The following is a 19,807-nucleotide window of genomic DNA, read 5'->3' on the forward strand; positions in this document are numbered from 1 at the left end:
GGGTCGGAACAACACTTTTAGGGACTTAAGAGCCCTTGGTTTATTGACATTTATGATTGGGGTTGCAGTGCCCAAAAATGTCTATAACACCATGTAAGGGTGTGTTACAGAGCAATTGAGTCCATGCCAGGGTAATTTACAGAGCACTTAGGCCCTCTTTCACCTGCGTTGGGTGAGATTGAGTGCAATTCACATAGGGTTTGGGGAATATATATTTTGGAGTCATATAGCAGTTTCCCTCACTTATCAACTCCTATAAACTCAAAAATGGATGAGGAATCAGTTAAGATGCATCCTATCCTCTCATCCCTTCCTCCATGGAACTAATTCTAAGTATGGAAGGCCATTCAATACCCCCATTTATGGCATAACCTCCTTCATACTCCTATAAATTGAACACTCATCTAAGTGATTAGTGGTTGGACTACGTTGAGTTATAAGGAGATAATGTTCCTATGAGAATTAGCTTTGAGATAAGTATTGTTAGGCTACAAGTTTGTCATGCTTTTGATGTGATGTGGATGGGATCCAAGCTGGAGGAATGACTTTGAATTAGACATGATGGTTGTAATTCCTTCTATTCAATAAATTATTTGAACCTTTTCCCCATATGTTTGTATTGATATATGATGCTTAGATGTGTGTGAATGTATCTGATTCCATTTACTTGTATTGAATAGATCTTTTTCTTTGATCGGTTCTTTGTCTTCTATTTGTGTCTACAGGAACTACAAGTAGGTCTTCTCATCTTCTTTGTCTTATCTATTGATTATATGAAAAGGCTAAATTGCTTTAAACTATTGTTCTAGATATGGCTACTTATCTAGGGAATTAGTATTTATCCATAGATACCAAATTCTTCGAAACAAATTAGGGGAAGGAGGCATTCAAAAGGGTGACTTGTTTAGGGCATGTAACAACAACAATTAGGGTTTGATGAGCCCTAAAACACTGATCTTGATGATGGGAGTGATGTGCCAAAATGGATCTGTAACAGCTAGTTTCATGACTTGGAGACATCCTAAAATGACCTCTAGAGGGACCAGCACAGGTAGGCCCATGTAAGGGTGCGCTCCAGAGCATTTGAGTCCATGCCAGGGTGCTCTGCAGAGAACTTAGGCCCTATTTCACCTACACTAGGCAAGATTGAGTGAAATTCACATAGGGTTTGGGGAATATTCTTATCTTTTGGAGTCATCTAGAAGTTTCCCTCACTTATCAACTCTTATGAGCTCGAAAATGGATGAGGAAAGAGTTAAGATGCATTCTATCCTCTCATCCCTTTCTCCATGGAACTAATTCTAAGTATGGAAGGCCATTCAATACCCCATTTATGACATAACCTCCTTCATCCTCCTATAAATTGAAAACTCATCTAAGTGATCAAGGGCTGGACTATGTTGAATTGTAAGGAGATAATGTTGCTATAAGAATTGGCTTTGAGGCAAGTATTGTTATGCTACAAGTTTTTCATGCTTTTGATGTGATGTGGATGGGATCCAAGCTGGAGCAGTGACTTTGAATCAAACATGATGGTTGTAATTCCTTATTCTATTCAATAAATTATTTGAACCTTTTTCCCATATGTTTGTATTGGTATATGATGCTTAGATGTGTATGAATGTATTTGATTCCATTTACCTGTATTCAATAGATCTTTTTCTTTGATCAGTTCTTTGTCTTATGTTTGTGTCTATAGGTACTTCTCAAGCATGTTAAGTACAGGAGGAGCGATAGGATCGATACAAGGGAGACAAGAGGAAAGGGGAACTACAAGTAGGTCTTCTCATCTTCTTTGTCTTATCTATTGCTTATAGGAAAAGGCTAAAGTGCTTTAAATTGTTGTTCTAGATATGGCTACTTATCTAGGGAATTAGTATTTATTTGTAGATACCAAATTCTCCAAAACAAATTGGGGGAAGGAGGTATTCAAAAGGGTGACCTTTTTAGGGCATGTAACAACTGAAATTAGGGTTTTATGAGCCCTAAAACAATGATCTAGATTATGGGAGTGATGTGCCCAAATGGATCTATAATAGATAGTTTCTTAACTTGAAGACATCTTGAAATAACCTCTAGAGGGACTAGCACAGGTAGGCCCATGTAAGGGTGCGCTACAAAGAAGTTGAGTCCATGCCAGGGTGCTCTGCAGAGCACTTAGGCCCTCTTTCACCTGCGCTGGGTGAGATTGAGCGAAATTCACATAGGATTTGGGGAATATTTCTATCTTTTGGATTCATCTAGAAGTTTCCATCACTTATCAACTCCTATGAGCTTGAAAATGGATGAGGAATGAGTTAAGGTGCATCCTATCCTATCATCCCTTCCTCCATGGAACTAATTCTAAGTATGAAAGGCCATTCAATACCCCCATTTATGACATAACCTCCTTCATCCTCGTATAAATTGTACACTCATCTAAGTGATCAGGGGTTGGACTATGTTGAATTGTAAGGAGATAATTTTGCTATGAGAATTGGCTTTGAGACAAGTATTGTTATGCTACAATTTTGTCATGCTTTTGATGTGATGTGGATGGGATCCAAGCTAGAGGAATGACTTTGAATTAGACATGATGGTTGTAATTCCTTCTTCTATTCAATAAAGTATTTGGACATTTTTCCCATATGTTCGTATTGATATATGATTCTTAGATGTGTGTGAATGTATCTAATTCCATTTACTTGTATTCAATAGATCTTTTGCTTTGATCGATTCTTTGACTTCTATTTGTGTCTACAGGTACTTCTCAAGCGTGTTAAGTATGGGAAGGAGCGAAAGGATCGATACAAGGGAGACAAGAGGAAAGCGGAACTACAAGTAGGTCTTCTCATCTTCTTTTTCTTATCTATTTCTTATAGGAAAAGGCTAAAGTGCTTTAAATTGTTGTTCTATATATGGCTACTTATCTAGGGAATTCGTATTTATCCGTAGATACCAAATTCTCAAAAACAGGAGGCTGCCGAGAAAGGTCCACAGACATCAGAGTGGATCCTTTTAAGGACTGCATGTGCTTTTCTTTCCATATCATGGAATGTGGATTTTGTGTATTTCCCCAAATTACATCATTTCATACATCCTACTACTCAAGAGCTCCTTTGGGAAGGCATGTGGTTATCTGTTGCATTATCTTCAAAGTACCATGATGCAAATGGCCAAGTCTTCTATGCCAAAGTTCATCAACATTGCGACTCTACACCTTCCCCACCTTTGTTCTCAATCAAACGCAATCCTCCACATCTAGCTTGTACAGGTTCTTCACACAAACCTTGATCTACTTCACCTGTCTTGTGGCTATGTGTCTTAGGAATTCCTTTCCTTTGTTAAAGATCACATCATAACCATAGTCTTTCAAAACTACAACAAATATGAGATTTTTCTTTAGGCTCGGAATGAATATGACATCCTTGAGCCTGAGTGCAGAGCCTGACTCCCACTGAAAGGTGACTATACCAATCTTGGTCATGATATAACTTCCATCGCCCCCCATCTTAATGTGCATATGAAAATATTTTTCTTTCAGGTCACTAAAAAAATTCTCTATTTCCCGTCATGTGGAATAATGTACCCGAGTCCAAGTACCACACACTCCCCATCATTTTTCTAGCCATGCATGCAATGAGGGTAAAGTCAAGCTCAAACTATGAAGCCAAGGGTTCACCTACTACTCCTCCTAGGTTATTCTTACTTGCCTTCTTGTGTGGACACTTCGTGGCATAGTGCCTAAATTCATGACAATGGAAGCATTTGATTTTGGACAAATCTTTCTTCTTGCCCCCTTAATTGGATTCTAGTTTGGATTGGGATTTATTCCCTTTTCCCTTATTTTCCTTTCTAGCCAATGCAAAATTTTCTTCATCCTCGCCCTTGGATGAAGTCCAATCTCTAGTATTCTACCTTATTTCCTGTTGTACCAAAATCGGACCATAAGTGCTCCCAACTCGGTAGTTTCTCCCTCCCATTCACCGAACCTTGATAACTATGCTAGCTCTTGGGAAGGCCTAGAAGGGCTAAGGTTACCAATTCTTCTTCAAGGGCATTAACAACAACCCCACCAAGTTCATCATGACACTATGTAAACTTGCTCAGATACTGCGAAATTGTTTCATTCTTCTGCATCTTGATACTTGGAAGTTTATCCTTGAGCATTAACTTCTTGTGGTTACTACTATTCTCGAAAATTTTTATCAGTTCTTTCCAACTCGCAAACAAAGTTTCTTTTCCATGGAGATTCAAGACAACATGATCCCATACTCCCTCCAAGATGATTCTCCTCACCTCTACTACATCTTTCTTCCACTGAGAAAGGTTCTGAGAATCATATGATTGTGCTTTTACAACATTTGTCTTGATGTATTCTAGCAACCTATTGTCATCCAATACTACCTGCATGCGGTCCTTCCATGCAACAAAATTGTAGGTGCCTTCCAAGGCATACTCTAGCCTTAGTCCATTGAAGACCATCTTCTTAGCTTTGAAAGAAATCTTGCTACATTGATGTTCAGATTAGAACCTATGAGAAACAACTTCAAATTTCATGCTCTAATGTGAATCCAACTTTGATACCATGCAGAAATTAGGTTATAGATTTGCAATTGCTCATGAATTTTTAACCTAAATCATGAGACATAGATCTACACTACTGTTTCGTGGACATTAATTCACAATTTAAAACAGAAATTTCAGACATGCAAGAAGGAATAACACACATGCACCTGGGGAAAGAAATATGCTAAAAACCCCAAAGCCTGACTTGCATTAATCAAATTAAATATAGATGTATTACAATTTCTTTGCTAACCCTACATGTGCACAACCCATCTCTCTTCTCACTAAAGGCCTCTGACCCAGACTTAGCCAAATTTTGCCTTAGCTTGAGCTCATATTTCCTTGTGTTTTTCCTTGAGACTTAGCCCCTATTATTTAGGAAATTACCTCAATTGAATTTCACAATTACTTTAGGTTGATCATCTAACTACATGTAACACCTGTACACTCAAGACTAGTCTACAAGTGATGTTACACTGCCTTGGAATCTCCACCTCAACTAGGTAACTCAAATTCTCTACATGCACTAGATATTTTGGGTTGATTGGTTAGTTAACTAAATGATCACTGAATGTTGGAAATAATACTGAGAGGAGGGGTGAATTAGTATTATCTAATCAATATAACTTTTTCATTTCCAAATTCAGTTTCATATACGCTACTTCAGTTAAGGAAAATTGCATGTATACACAACTGTGTGAAATGCAACAAGCGTATATCTAGTAAACTTATAATTCAGTTAGTTGCTTATTAATGAGTGCATCAGAACATTAATAACCATATGAACAGGAGCAATAAAGCAGAACAAATCATAGCACGCATGAACACCAAGATGTAAGGTGGAAACCCAATGTGGGTGAAAACCACCTGTTGCAATTCGTCTCTATCTTCTTTTAATTAGAAACTTATTTTTACAATGATTCTGTACTGGTGCAGTCTTATACTAGTACGCAGGCTGCTACCTGCAGAAGGCTGCAACCTTCTCTCATTCTCCAGCTTCTCCTGGAAGGGAGCTACAACCCCCTTAGCTCTTGTACTAGCTGAGGTAATAGTATGTAGGTGCTGACCTACAGAAGGCTACAACCTTCTCTTTTCTTCCAGGGACCATGTTTCATAAATTTTCAGACTGGATCCATGAATAACATCAATCAAACATCAAGTATATCTATATCAACCAATCTCTTTTGCACCAAATAAACTGAATCACATAATCACTTCTCTGAATGTTGTACCCAAAAAGTAGTAACAGTAACCAAACACCAATTCTGAACCTAGAACCCTGCAGCAATAAACAAAAGTAGCTAAAAAATATTTCAAGAGACGTACGCTACTTCAATGTGTGCAACCTCCGTGCATATGCTTTTGAATTAAGGCCAACCAGTGTATACGTTGTTTTTACTTACTGGACCAGCGTGTATACACGCCTCTGATGTGCCGAACCTGCGTACAGATCTATAAAAGATAGTTCACTCTTCCAAATATTCAAACATCAGTTATACCTAGATTATCAGATTTATAGATCTCGTCATGCGCCAAATATAACAGATCAAAAACACACAAAGATACTACTATTCAAGTCTTGAGTTTTGACCCATCAATAGAACTTATCCATCTTCTTGCGCTCAGGTTCCTCCTTGATTCAGATTCAACTATGCACCATAAACCAATCACCAGTATTCCAGATCTTGCTCTTCATAAGATATTCAATACTTCAGTCAATACCTTTTCCAAATGATCTCCTCCTTTTTATAGTCTTAGGCCTTACTCAAACCATGGTCCAAAACCATAGAGAACCAATACTAGGGACCCAAAACCTGGGTTCATTACTTCGGACACAATACCAAGGTCCAAAACCATAGGTCCAAATACCATTGTCCTAGAAATAAGCTTTCCCACATGTACACGCTTTTCCGTGCATGAAAGTGCGTGCATACGCATACGCGACTTTTGATCAGAAATCTCGCGTGTATACACGACTTCATCAAAGGAAACCTGCGTATATCTCTTTTTCTTTCATTCTGAGAGCCTGAATAGTGATCTGCCATCTGAGTGAGTTGCCATCAAGGACAACACCTGTGCCATAGCGCCAAACCTGTGTCATAATGCCAACAATCTCCCCCTTTGGACTTGATGGCAACCCCAAATCATTCAAATTCATTCTCCCCCTTTGACATCAAGGGAAAAGGGTTATGCTCCGCCTGAGTACATGTTGAAATCTCTGCTCTGCTGTGTTGTCCATGTCTTGTTGGGAAAAGTATCCAATACGGAATGACCCTTTCCCACTCTAAGGGTGATAGTACCTCAGCAACAACTGAATATAAAACTATTCAAGATTACTTCTTTATGAGATGTAAGAGAGAGGAGAAAGGGATCCACTAACCGTTGTCTTCCGCTAATGGTTGATCCAATCTTCCCTCTTTGCTGCTTGCTCCCAGCTCCTTGCTCTTTCACTGGCCCAGCTACACAAAGATCCTGCAAAAGCACAAGAAAGGGAAACTACAAGAAGCATACATCCATAATTGATTCAAGGATTAGAATAAATCAAATATACAAGCATCAATACGCCACAAAGACACATGCATATAGAAGAACCTCAAATGCTTTATTAATGGAAGAAGTAAAGTTCCGAGAGTGTTACAACCATAAGAGGCCCAATCCAGCAACACCTCCCAGCAGAAAGAAATCTCCTCTTCACCTCCTTCAAAGCAATCACCCAATAGTTCTATACTCAAACCAACAGCACTTCCTTACTTGCACAAAATTCCAGCCTTCCTAGACCTCATGGGAGAGCTCTATATATAGGAGTTTTGGAGAAAGGATGAGTCAGCTTGAGACTGACATGAAGCTGACTAGTGTCCTCTCCCACTTCAGTTATACTTCAGTTCTTGAGTCCACTTGGAGTTTCTTGCTTCCACTTGGAGATCTAGATCCTCTTACTCATCACAAGGCGAATTCCCTGGTCCAAGTGTCATTTTGGAAGCTTCCTGGGCATTTGACACCTTGCAGAATGACTGTGCCACTTGGCCAATCTCGCCCAGCGCAGGTAGCCTTTATTGCTTTTGACATTCAGCGCAGGTACAGAGTGGAGCAGTTGACATTCAGCGCAGATGCTCAGTGGAGCAGTTGACATGATCCAGAAATAGCTTGTTTTTGAGTGTTTTCAGGTGGAGAACTGATTTTCAGTGCTGTGGTTTGCTGACCTTGTTCCTCTAGGGGTAGGAACAACATGTTTAGGGACTTTGGATCCCTTGGATTATTGACATTTCATGCTTCATGCTGTTAGGCACAAAAATGTCTATAACAGTTGCCCCCTAAAGTATGAGGTCGTTTATCGGGTGAAATGCTTTATCAGGAGGATCTGAAGTTCATTCAATCGCTGAGAGGTGCCCTGTAATAAAATACAATACAATACATTATTTTTCATTCTGCTTTCATGATCTAGCTGAGGCGGGCATTCCCATGCTCAGCTTTATAAATTCATTTTGGTACATAGAACGGATGATCGTCTGATGGTAGACTGATAATTCTCTGCTGAAATTATCATCCTTTGAGTAGGATGATCATCTGCTGCAATGATGTACATAACAAATGTCTTTATATTTCCTGAATATATATCGCAGCCCGGATGGATGAAACTAGATCCGGGGTCTTCAAAACTCATTCGATCTTCACTCTAAGTACAAGTCGATCCATGTGAGAATTGCGCTGAAGTCGAACATGGAAAGACATCGCTTGATTACCGGTCAATAATGTAAACCGTTAACAAGCGCGAGAGGAATCACCAATAATGACAATGACCCTCAAGGTACTGCAGTACAATTCACGTGGTGTGAATAAAGGACTTGGCGTCGAACACCACGCAAAATCTTCTGGTCGAAGGTCATTGATGTATACCTGTCGCCGGAAGTGAGAAACTTGCCATTGAGGCATGCAAGCTTCAAAGTACTGGGGGGTTTGTTCCTAGATCAACTTCCTGGATAATGAGCTGAAGTCGACAAGAAGCGATCCGTCAAAGGAGGGCCTTAATGAATCCCACATCAGTGACACGGAACGGAGCTAATGATTTTAGTGGAGGTGAAAACAATCTGTGAAATATGATTCAGGGTGGCGATCATGGGTGGATGAAGGGTAATGTATGGCAGTGGATGGGACACGGTTGACTCTTTCTGAACAACATCTCTTGAACATATAACGACACTGATGTGATGGATCGGTAGCATTACCCCAAATGTGGATGGTTTGGCGAGGACCATGGTGATGAGACCGGTGAATGAAACAACCCAACCCGATGTGATACGGAGGACAAAGTGTCATGTTCAAGAGCGACTTGCTACCATTAAAGCTTTGAGGTTCTCCCAATTTTTCCCCAGTCATTTCTGACCAGTACCTCTTTATTTTTGTCAAGCTTGAGGAGGATAACATATGCTTGTTCTATAACCTGCCCTTCGGGCAAGCCCATCGCTATGTTTTAACGAGCTTAGCGATAGGGAAACTCATTCTCGTCTAAAGACAAGTTTGTCGCTATTTAATCATTTTAACGAGTCTAACGACAAGGAAAACTCGGTCCTTTTCATTTTTAGAGAGTCTGAAAAGGTACAGAAAGTTAACTCCAAAATTCCTTTTTCGTCATCTAATCCCTTAGGTCCGAAAAAGTATAAAACAATACAGAAGGGATGAGTTTTCGATAACTTTAACGAGCCGAATAAAACAAGCGCTCGACCTTTTTGTGCAATAATCCCTCAAGTCCAAAAAAGATTAAAATCTAGAGGAGGGATAGCTCTTCCAGTCACTTTAACGAGCTGGAAGGCCAAAACTCGGCAAACTTTTCATATTTTACGAGTCAGGAGAAAAGAGCTCAAAGAAGACTCGTCTTTTGAGGAACGAGTGATAAACAGGGATAGCAGCAGATTCCAGGTACAGGTTGGAATTTTCCAATCACGGCAGTGTCACAAGGATGGCTAAGTGAAATCACTCTTCGCAGTTGTTCCTCAAAATGGGTAAACAATCATATGGAGGTAAACGATCGGCCAAATGAATGGTGGAGGTGATGGCTGCAGCAAAACACGACCAAGGTCTTTTTACGGTTGATCAGGGTACATTCTTAATGGTTATTTACCGGGAAGTTCATTTTTTAACGAGCTTAAACTTGCTCAAAAGCTTATGTTTATTTTTTAACGAGCATGAACTATGACGTTAAAACTGCTCGGATCTCGCTTTTCTATTTTTTAACGAGCATAAATTCCGCGGTAAAACTGCTCGATATACCAGTCATAAGTTAAGAAATGTCTCCTGCAAGATTCCAATTTTTATAGAGCTTGCACCTCACATAAGCTATGCTCCATCTCATCCTTTCTTTATGCAAGTTCGGAAACGGTTAATCTCAAAAACAGATAAATAACCGCCCCTAGCTTGCACTCCAAAAGGTTTGCATGCCCCCAGGTATAAAGTATAATTTCAAGGCTGCCCCTACTTATCCGATAAAACATTTGTTTTAAAGGGTGAGGCTTGCCTCTTCCTGGTTACCCAAAGATGGTTCTATTTGCTGCCGCAAATCAATCTCTTTCTTTGGCACTGCCTACCGAAGTAGACAATGGTGAATGACCTTTGTCAGACAAGTAACCTTATCAAAAGAATCCTGTTCTAGAACAACCCCTCTTCCTTCCACGGACGGGGTACGGACTAGTCATATTCCTTCGCGGAAATTCTACTTTACACCCAAGGTTTCCTCTACCCGAAGCAGACCAGGATGCATGCCCCCTGGGTTCCAGTCCCATCTTTCCGAATCACTCGCACTCATCGGGAAGGAGGACTGGGGGTGGAGACATTTCTTGGGTGAATAGACCATTCAGGATTGGTATTTGACTATTTGCGATGCGTGATCCCGGAAATGAAAGTTGGTCTACGAGCTTGACCATTCTTCCTTCGTGTGGAAAACACATTACTCTAAAGAGTGAGGAGACTATAGCTCCCATGCAATATATATAGTCTCGTCCAAGGAGTAGGTTATAATCCAAGGGTCCTTGAACGACCATCACGTTCATTTGAACGGTCTTCCCTTTCAATGTAACAGGTACATTGGGGAGGATCCCTAACGGTCGACTGGTTCCTTTATCAAAAACCGAGAGATTTCTCATCTCAGGCAAAAGCGCCGGGGAACCCAGTGCTTTCCAAGCAATAGAGGAAAGGATACTCACAGATGCCCCTTCATCAATGATAGTTCCAGCCATTACCATTCTGTAGATTTGGACTATGATTCTGAATGGTATACTGGCTGGTAACCGGGGTCTGCCTAGTTGGTTCCAATCAAAGGACACAACCAGGTTGCTTGGTGGTGGGACCGAATATACGGCCGGATGTGACCCTGACGATGTTCCTTCTGCGATAAAGGAATGGGTGCATTGCCTTGATGCTCATCAGAGTCGGTGTTGATGAAAAGAATCTGGATGGTGTCATCCTTATTCTCTTCAGTGATGGTGTCATTTGAAGATGAATCTTCAGTGACGGTGTCATTTGAGGATGAAACCTCTGAAGGAAGAACCGGGTCAACTACCGTATCGACCTTTAGACTTTCGTCTGGTCTGGGTTCAGTAGGTTCATTTTCAATGACTGACGCTTCAGCTGACCACTTGAGCGGGCCAGCTGTATTTTCAACCAACGAAGGACTTGGCACAAGTTTTTTGTATCCAGGAGGAAGTCCCAACGGTGAAACCGGGCGATCTTCCAAAACTCTCTTCGCTTCGTCTAAGAAGGGACAACGGTGGATGGCGTGATCGCCTTCACACAGTCTGCAGGGGGATCTTGCTCCCCCTCTTTGTCTTGAACCTTCACTTTCGCTGGTTGACGGTAAGCAATCAACATGGCTATCAGAGGTTGATGCTCCCGAATTGTGCAGACGAGGGGACCAGTCCCTTAGTATCCGGGGAATACAGGGACAATCTCTATGGAAGTGGTCTCCTCTACATATGACACATGGCGATTTAGGCCCGGTCTGTGCTGTGTGTGGATTTTTGTCAGATGTCTTTTGCTTGCCCCCAGTCGCCTTAGGCTCTTTCTTCTTCTTCTCTTTCTTCTTCTTCTCCTTCTTCTCCATGGGAGCTTGGCTTTTGCCGGCTCTACTCTGCGAAGATGAAGGATTGGAGGAAGAGTTATAAGAAGTAGAAGGCTGGTGGGTAGCTCTAGACTGATCTAACTGTTGACTCGACTGTTCAGGAACCATGGTGGTCTGAACTACATTGGTTGAGAATAGCCAAATAGGCAGGCCAATTGTCAGTCCTGGAAGCGACAATGTGGCCATGTGGGGTGCACCAACTTCTCCCCAAGAGGAGAATGGACTAGGATTTCCATCATGTGGAATTCCTTGGTTGGGGCGTTCCATGTTCTCAACCTAAAGATCAACGCAGGAATAGGAGGTGATTATGTTCCGTTTAAAATAAATTTTATAACGACGCTTAGACACAACTTGCTTTTTCACTTTTTAAGAGTCGAGAAAAAGCTAAAGATGACTCTAGTATCCTTCGATGTTTTAACGAGCCCGAAGTGACAAATTCTCGGACGAACTTTTTCAGTTATAGAGTTTGAAAAAGTCCAAAAGAAACTGCTCTGGAGTTCTAGGCAGAGGGTGTGCCAAACTTTTCGCAAAACCACAAAATACGTTTTACGGTACGAGTGGTCGATCTTCGTGAATGCTGTGTTCACTGCATTGCGATCAGTAGGGCGGCCGACACGGTTTCCTATTGGATAAAGGCTTTATTCCTATAGGGGTCTCCCAATATATACGCGACGGTACGTGGGAGCACAAGTCCGTATTGATACTTATCGCTTCACCGTGGAGGAATCACCCAACCACTCAACGCTAAGATATCACGTTTAACGATGCCGGAACACGTCTCTAGCTTAGACCTCTATGTGTTTGCGTTATGTTTCAATGCGTTGTTATGTAAATTCAATTTATTTTAAGGTTGATCTTGTTTAGCAGTTTGCCTTTATGGATCACCACGAGATGTATGATAACACTCCTAAATGCAGTCTAAGATGATAAGCAAGCTTTTCAATCTTTCAACTTTGAAAATCTTAACTACTGAGGGAAAAGAAAGATAACATCTTTTCACACAGATCATAGAGCACACACTAATGCACTTTTTCCTAAATCAACATGCAAGCTGTCATAATGCACATGCACAATGCAAGTATTTCTTTTCTCTTTCTTAATGTTGGCGTAATGCAAAAAGAAAGCTGTTGTATAATTTTGAATTCAATTTCAAGTGAAAGCAAACAAGCTTGTCCAAAATCAAAAGACACCTTAAGATTTACTTGTTTCGACACTAGAAATATATAAACTCAAACCAAATAACGAAAGCAAAAGCTCAATCAGCTATGAACAGCCAACAAACTAACTCTTAAGATCAAAACGACACTTTATCACAGGTCTAGATCTAAGAGGTCACAGCAAGACTAGTTCACTTTCGTTATGGGAAACTGTAAATGATACAAGAAATACACAAAGAACAAACACAGTTTCTTTATACAACCGAGGCGGAATAGTGACAAGGAAAGTTGGTTTCAGATAGGCACAATGACTGGTAACAAACAGCAAAAACAAGAGTGAAAACAGGGCAAGAAACAGCAGGAAACACCAGTAGCACAAGGCAAGACTGGTCCAGCGCAGGTGGGACACTGTCTGTTTGACCTTCAGCGCAGGTAGCCCCTTCGAGAACTGCGCTGAAATGCAGATAGCCTTTGTACAGCCTACACTGAAGAACGAAACTTTCGTTTCTCTTGGTTTCCGGGTCACAGATTGCTCAAAAATTCACAATTTTCGCTCAAATCAGAAGCTATCAGTCAAGGACACACTAAGGGATGACAAGGAGGATGAAAAGCTATCACTAAGAGCTTATTAGAGTCCTTGTGGATCAGCTCTTCAAATCATAAACTTGCCCAGAAACTGAGCTAGAGTAGCTGCCCTCTACTTTGCATTTGAAAGATTCAAACACAGTTCGATTCGGTACTCCCTTTGTTTATGAAATGAATAGCAAAAACACAAACAACCAACAAGATACGATCCCCAGTGGAGTCGCCAATTTGTTGTTGGGAAAAGTATCCAATACGGAATGACCCTATCCCACTCTAAGGGTGATAGTACCTCAGCAACAACTGAATACAAAACTATTCAAGATTACTTCTTTATGAGATGTAAGAGAGAGGAGAAAGGGATCCACTAACCGTTGTCTTCCGCTAATGGTTGATCCAATCTTCCGTCTTTGCTGCTTGCTCCCAGCTCCTTGCTCTTTCACTGGCCCAGCTACACAAAGATCCTGCAAAAGCACAAGAAAGGGAAACTACAAGAAGCATACATCCATAATTGATTCAAGGATTAGAATAAATCAAATATACAAGCATCAATACGCCACAAAGACACATGCATATAGAAGAACCTCAAATGCTTTATTAATTGAAGAAGTAAAGTTCCGAGAGTGTTACAACCATAAGAGGCCCAATCCAGCAACACCTCCCAGCAGAAAGAAATCTCCTCTTCACCTCCTTCAAAGCAATCACCCAATAGTTCTATACTCAAACCAACAGCACTTCCTTACTTGCACAAAATTCCAGCCTTCCTAGACCTCATGAGAGAGCTCTATATATAGGAGTTTTGGAGAAAGGATGAGTCAGCTTGAGACTGACATGAAGCTGACTAGTGTCCTCTCCCACTTCAGTTATACTTCAGTTCTTGAGTCCACTTGGAGTTTCTTGCTTCCACTTGGAGATCTAGATCCTCTTACTCATCACAAGGCGAATTCCCTGGTCCAAGTGTCATTTTGGAAGCTTCCTGGGCATTTGACACCTTGCAGAATGACTGTGCCACTTGGCCAATCTCGCCCAGCGCAGGTAGCCTTTATTTCTTTTGACATTCAGCACAGGTACAGAGTGGAGCAGTTGACATTCAGCGCAGATGCTCAGTGGAGCAGTTGACATGATCCAGAAATAACTTGTTTTTGAGTGTTTTCAGGTGGAGAACTGATTTTCAGTGCTGTGGTTTGCTGACCTTGTTCCTCTAGGGGTAGGAACAACATGTTTAGGGACTTTGGATCCCTTGGATTATTGACATTTCATGCTTCATGCTGTTAGGCACAAAAATGTCTATAACACCATGCTCCCCCTGACTGTAGGCAAGGTCTACAGAAAAATGATCTATAAGAAAGACCATGACTCTATACATCATAAGCGACCTTCCTATCACAAAAGACTCATACATACATACATCTCACAACCAAGTGGGGATATACCAATATTGACTCATCCACCCAACCATGTGGGGATACAAGATAAAACAAGAACATTACATCAACCATCCCAGGCATAGTGGGGAAATCAAAGAAGGCCTTTACATGACCTTGATAAGAAAAGAAATACATGACATAGAGATGAAATATCTATAACCAGACTATGATAGTTATCAACAACTATCATCAGCAGCATCTGTCAATCATCATTTAGACCAGCAACCATGTTCTCCTTCTGCACTTGTTCCCCCTGAAACCAAAACACTGTGATCTTGAACCAAGATCTTCTTGGATAATGCCAACAATGCATTATTAGAAGAATATATATGCTCCCCCTGAACCTATGCCAGATGGTCTCTGTAAAACCCATATCATACTCCTTTCATCCTGAGCCTGGCCCACTGTTTGTCTTCAAACCAACGTATACGCGACTATACCACATAAACCGGCATATGTACGCGGATCCTCCTCATGAAACTCGTGTACACCCACTTTTATCTGAGACAGACAAGTTTCAACAGCAAGATGATGCATCGACTACTCTCAACTTCTGTCTGAGGTATTCAAATGTTTCCCTGGGCAATGGTTTCGTGAGTATATCAGCAACTTGTTCCTTGGAGGGAACATACTCTAATTTCACCTTTTGTTCAAGCACTTGTTCCCGGAGAAAATGATCTTTGATAGGTATGTGCTTGGTCTTTGAATGCATGACGAGATTCTTTGAAATACTGATTGCACTTGTATTATCACAAAAAATGGAGATAGGTGGAGTACAAGTGATTTTCATGTCTTGCAATGTTTGCATCATCCAAAGGAGTTGTGTGAAGCAAGATGCAACAGCTACATATTCTGCTTCAACTGTAGATAATGCAATTGAACTCTGTTTCTTGCTGAGCCAAGATACTAATCTAGGACCCATGAAGAATGCACCACCACTAGTGCTTTTTCTGTCATCCATGCTTCCTGCCCAATCTGCATCTGTATATGCATGAAGTGTGAGATCTGTACTTCTAGGATACCATAAGCCATAGTTTTGAGTTCCTTGAAGATACTTGAAAATTCTCTTAACTGCCTAAATATGAGTTTCCTTTGGATTTTCCTGAAACCTTTCAACTATTCCCACTGCATGCATAATGTCTGGTCGGGTACCTGTTAGATAAAGCAGACTACCAATCATGGATCTATAGGTTGGTTGATGCATTGCTGCTGATTCATCATTTGCGCTGAGGCTGCATCCTGTTACCATAGGGGTACATACTAGTTTCGAATCCTCCATCCCATATTTCTTCAAGATCTGCTTGAGATACTTGGTTTGTGATAGAAAAATACCGTCTTTGTTTTGTTGGACTTGTAAACCAAGAAAATATGTGAGCTCACCAAGCAGGGACATTTCAAATTCTTTTTGCATCACCAAGGCAAAGTTTTGACTCATGTCTTTTTCATTGCTACCAAAGATGATATCATCAACATATACAACAAGTATTAGCAACTTATCTTGTCAATTTTTATATATAGATTGTTGTCTGTTGATCCTTTTGTAAAACCTTGTTGATGAAGATACTTATCCAAACGATAATATCAAGCCCTTGGATCCTGTTTAAGGCCATAGAGAGCCTTTTTGAGTCTACATACAAGTTTTGGATCATTTCCAAGGATAAACCCATCTGGTTGCTCAATATACACTTCTTCATCCAAGTCTCCATTTAGAAAAGTAGACTTCACGTCCATTTGAAATACTTTGAACTTCTAAAAGCTAGAAAGAGCAAGGAACATTCTTATGGCCTCAAGTCTAGCAACTAGTGCAAAAGTTTCTTCAAAGTCTATGCCTTCTTGTTGAGCATATCCTTTACAAACAAGTCTTGCCTTGTTTCTAATAACATCTCCATTTTCATTCAGTTTGTTTTTGAATATCCATTTTGTGCCTATTACATTTTTATCATTTGGTCTAGGAACCAACTCCCAAGTGTTATTCTTTTAAATCTGCTCCAGTTCTTCATTCATGGCCTTGACCCAGCATTCATCTTTGCATGCTTCACTTACATTTTGTGGTTCAGTGGAGGAGAGCAATGCTAGGTAGCTTGAAGCTTCTAAAATAGTTCTTCTTGTTTGTACACCTGCCTCTTTCGACCCCTAAATTTGAGTTTCTGGATGATTCTTTTGAACGTACCTAGATGGAGTCTTTTCTTCTATCCTTATATGTTCTTCTGGTGCCTCATGGGTTTCTTCTTCATCATGAGTCTGATTTGTTGTTGAAGGATAGTCCTCATCATCTTCAAAATCTTCAGATTTTACTTGCCTTGGAATGTTTCCTTCTTCATCAACCACAACATCAATACTTTCAACAATTTTTCCAAGTCTTTTATTGTAACACTTATGTGATTTGCTGTGGGGAGAGTAACCAAGAAGAATGCCTTCATCTGCTCTAGGTTCAAACTTACCAAGGTTTTCATCAGTCTTTTTGATGTAACATTTGCTTCCAAAAATTTTGAAGTATTTACTGTGGGAGTCTTACCATCCCAAATTTCATGAAGAGTTTGAGTGTTGTTCACCCGGACATTTGTCTTGTTGAGAATAATGACAGCAACAAATGCAACTTCACCCCAGAAGGTTGCAAGAGTCCCAGATTCATCAAGCATTGATCGAGCCATTTTTTGAACTGTTCTATTCATCCTTTCTACTACTCCATTTTGCTCAGGAGTCCTAGCAGTAGAGAATTCCCTTCTTATTCCATTTTCTTCACAAAAATAGAAAAATTCATTCGAGGTAAATTCCCCACCTCTATCAGACCTGAGGCATTTGATTCTGTGATCTGATTCGTTTTCAACCAAGGATTTGAATGCTTTGAACTTTACAAAAGCTTCATCTTTATGCTTCATAAGTCCTATCCAACATATCCTGGAACAGTCGTCAATGAACAGTATAAAGTATTCTTCTCCTCGAGGTGACCTTTTCCTAGATGGACCACATACATCAGTATGGACAAGTTCAAGTGGCCTACTAGCTGATCCTTCCTTCTCAGGGAAATTAGTTCTGGTTTTCTTCCCAAATTGACATGATTTGCATATTGTGTTGTCTATAATTCTGATGTCAGGGAGATCACGAACCACCTTATATTTACATGCTTTCCATATCTGAGAGAAGCTTAGATGCCCCAATCTTCTGTACCATAGCCAATGTTCATCATTCTTGCTAAGATAGCATTGTTGTTGTCCTCCCTTGAGTATGTATAAATTATTTGGAGTTCTTATGCCTTTAATCACAGTTTCTCCTGTATCAAGCTCACGAACAATACATCCATTTGATTGAAATATTACCTCATTTCCTTGATCACACATCTGACTAACACTTAATAGATTATGCCTTAAGCCATCAACATACATAACATTCCCAGCTTTTACCTTTTCTTTCAAAAGAATAGAACCTTTACCTTTTATGAATGTAGGGGTGTCATTTCCAAATGAGACCTTCTTTTCCTTTTCTAAGGCACTATATGATTGAAGTTTTTCTTTATCACCTGTCATATGTTTTGAGCATCCACTGTTGATGTACCACTGATTTTCCTGCCCTTCCGCATATGAGGCTATGCCACATCTTTCTAGTTACGGTTCTTTCTTCCTCCATGTTTTGGGGCTTAATGAAGCTTGCTCCTTCTGAGTTGTTTGTCGAAACCTAATCCCGCATTCAGAATCTTCGTGACCAAATTTGTTACAGATAGAACATTCTATTTCATTTTCAAGAGCAGAAAAGTTATTGTAGGCTCTTTTCATGATTCCATTCAAACTCCTTTGATTTCGTGCTTCTTTGGTCATGATGGTCTTGTAGGCAACACATTGAGCTGCTTTATGTCCAAAGTTATGACAAGAGAAACATTGGCCATTGAAGAAATTCCTGCGATCATCAAACCTTCCATTGTAATAACCATTCGTTCTTGAGGTAAATTGAGAATGATTTACCTGTGGTTGGTTGTAGCTTCTGTTCATCCTTGAAGTAGATTTCCCTCGATTTACTTGGTGATTTATGTTCATTCTTGAAGTAAATTGTCCCTGATTTACCTAGTGATCTTCATTGTGCCTTTGTTGTCGATTGTCAACCTATTCACTTCTCCTTACAACTTCAAGATAACTTTTGGAGGTAGATGGCTTATGTGCTTGAGATGTTTCTTTAGTATACCCAAGACCTGTCTTGATTAGAGGAGAACGCTGCACTTTGATAATCTCATCTAAAGTTTCAAATCCTTTAGCAAATCTAAGATTAAGAGCTTTTGTTTTCTCAATGTCCTTTCTAAGTCCCACAATTTCACATTCTAACTTTTCATTGTGTTTCTCCATTTCATCAAGTTGGAATGTCAGAGTATCTATAATCATATCTTTTCTTCTAAGAAAATTTTGAGTTTAGAAATTTCTTCATAAATTCCTTCTTCATCTATAACATCCAAGAAATCATCATCTTCAAAGCCATCAAAAGTATATAATCATTACATTGTTCATCTTCATCACTATTTGAAAATCCATCACTATCTTCATGTGTGTAATAGCTCTTCTTACTTACATTCTATTTTCTGTTCCATCTAACTAATTCCTTACCTTTGTCAAGATTATCTTTATGAGGACACTTGGCAGCATAGTGACCGACTCTTCCACAAGAAAAACTGAAAGGTAGCTTACCTTTGAATCTTCCAGAACCCCGTTGAAGGTTCTTGACAAAATTGATTCTTCCTCTTCTTCCGACATATGTCCTGAGTCATTGTAATCTCCTTTTCCTGAGGCTTTGAATGCGGCTTCTCTCTTGTCTGATGGTCCCCCTTTTCTCATTTCGTAACCGGTTAGGATTCTGTGTAGCTGTGACATGGTAAGGCTCTGTAGATTCTGTTTTTCTTCTATGGCAGAAACTTTTGATTCAAACTTAGAAGACAAAGATCTTAGAACCTTTTCAACCAAAACAACTTCTTTTATTTCTTCACCCAAATTATTCATACAATTAAC

Source organism: Pinus tabuliformis, chromosome 1_2 (genome assembly GCF_031772625.1).
Source record: "Pinus tabuliformis cultivar Carrire ecotype Pingquan chromosome 1_2, CPIR1, whole genome shotgun sequence".
In the NCBI taxonomy this organism is placed as follows: domain Eukaryota; kingdom Viridiplantae; phylum Streptophyta; class Pinopsida; order Pinales; family Pinaceae; genus Pinus; species Pinus tabuliformis.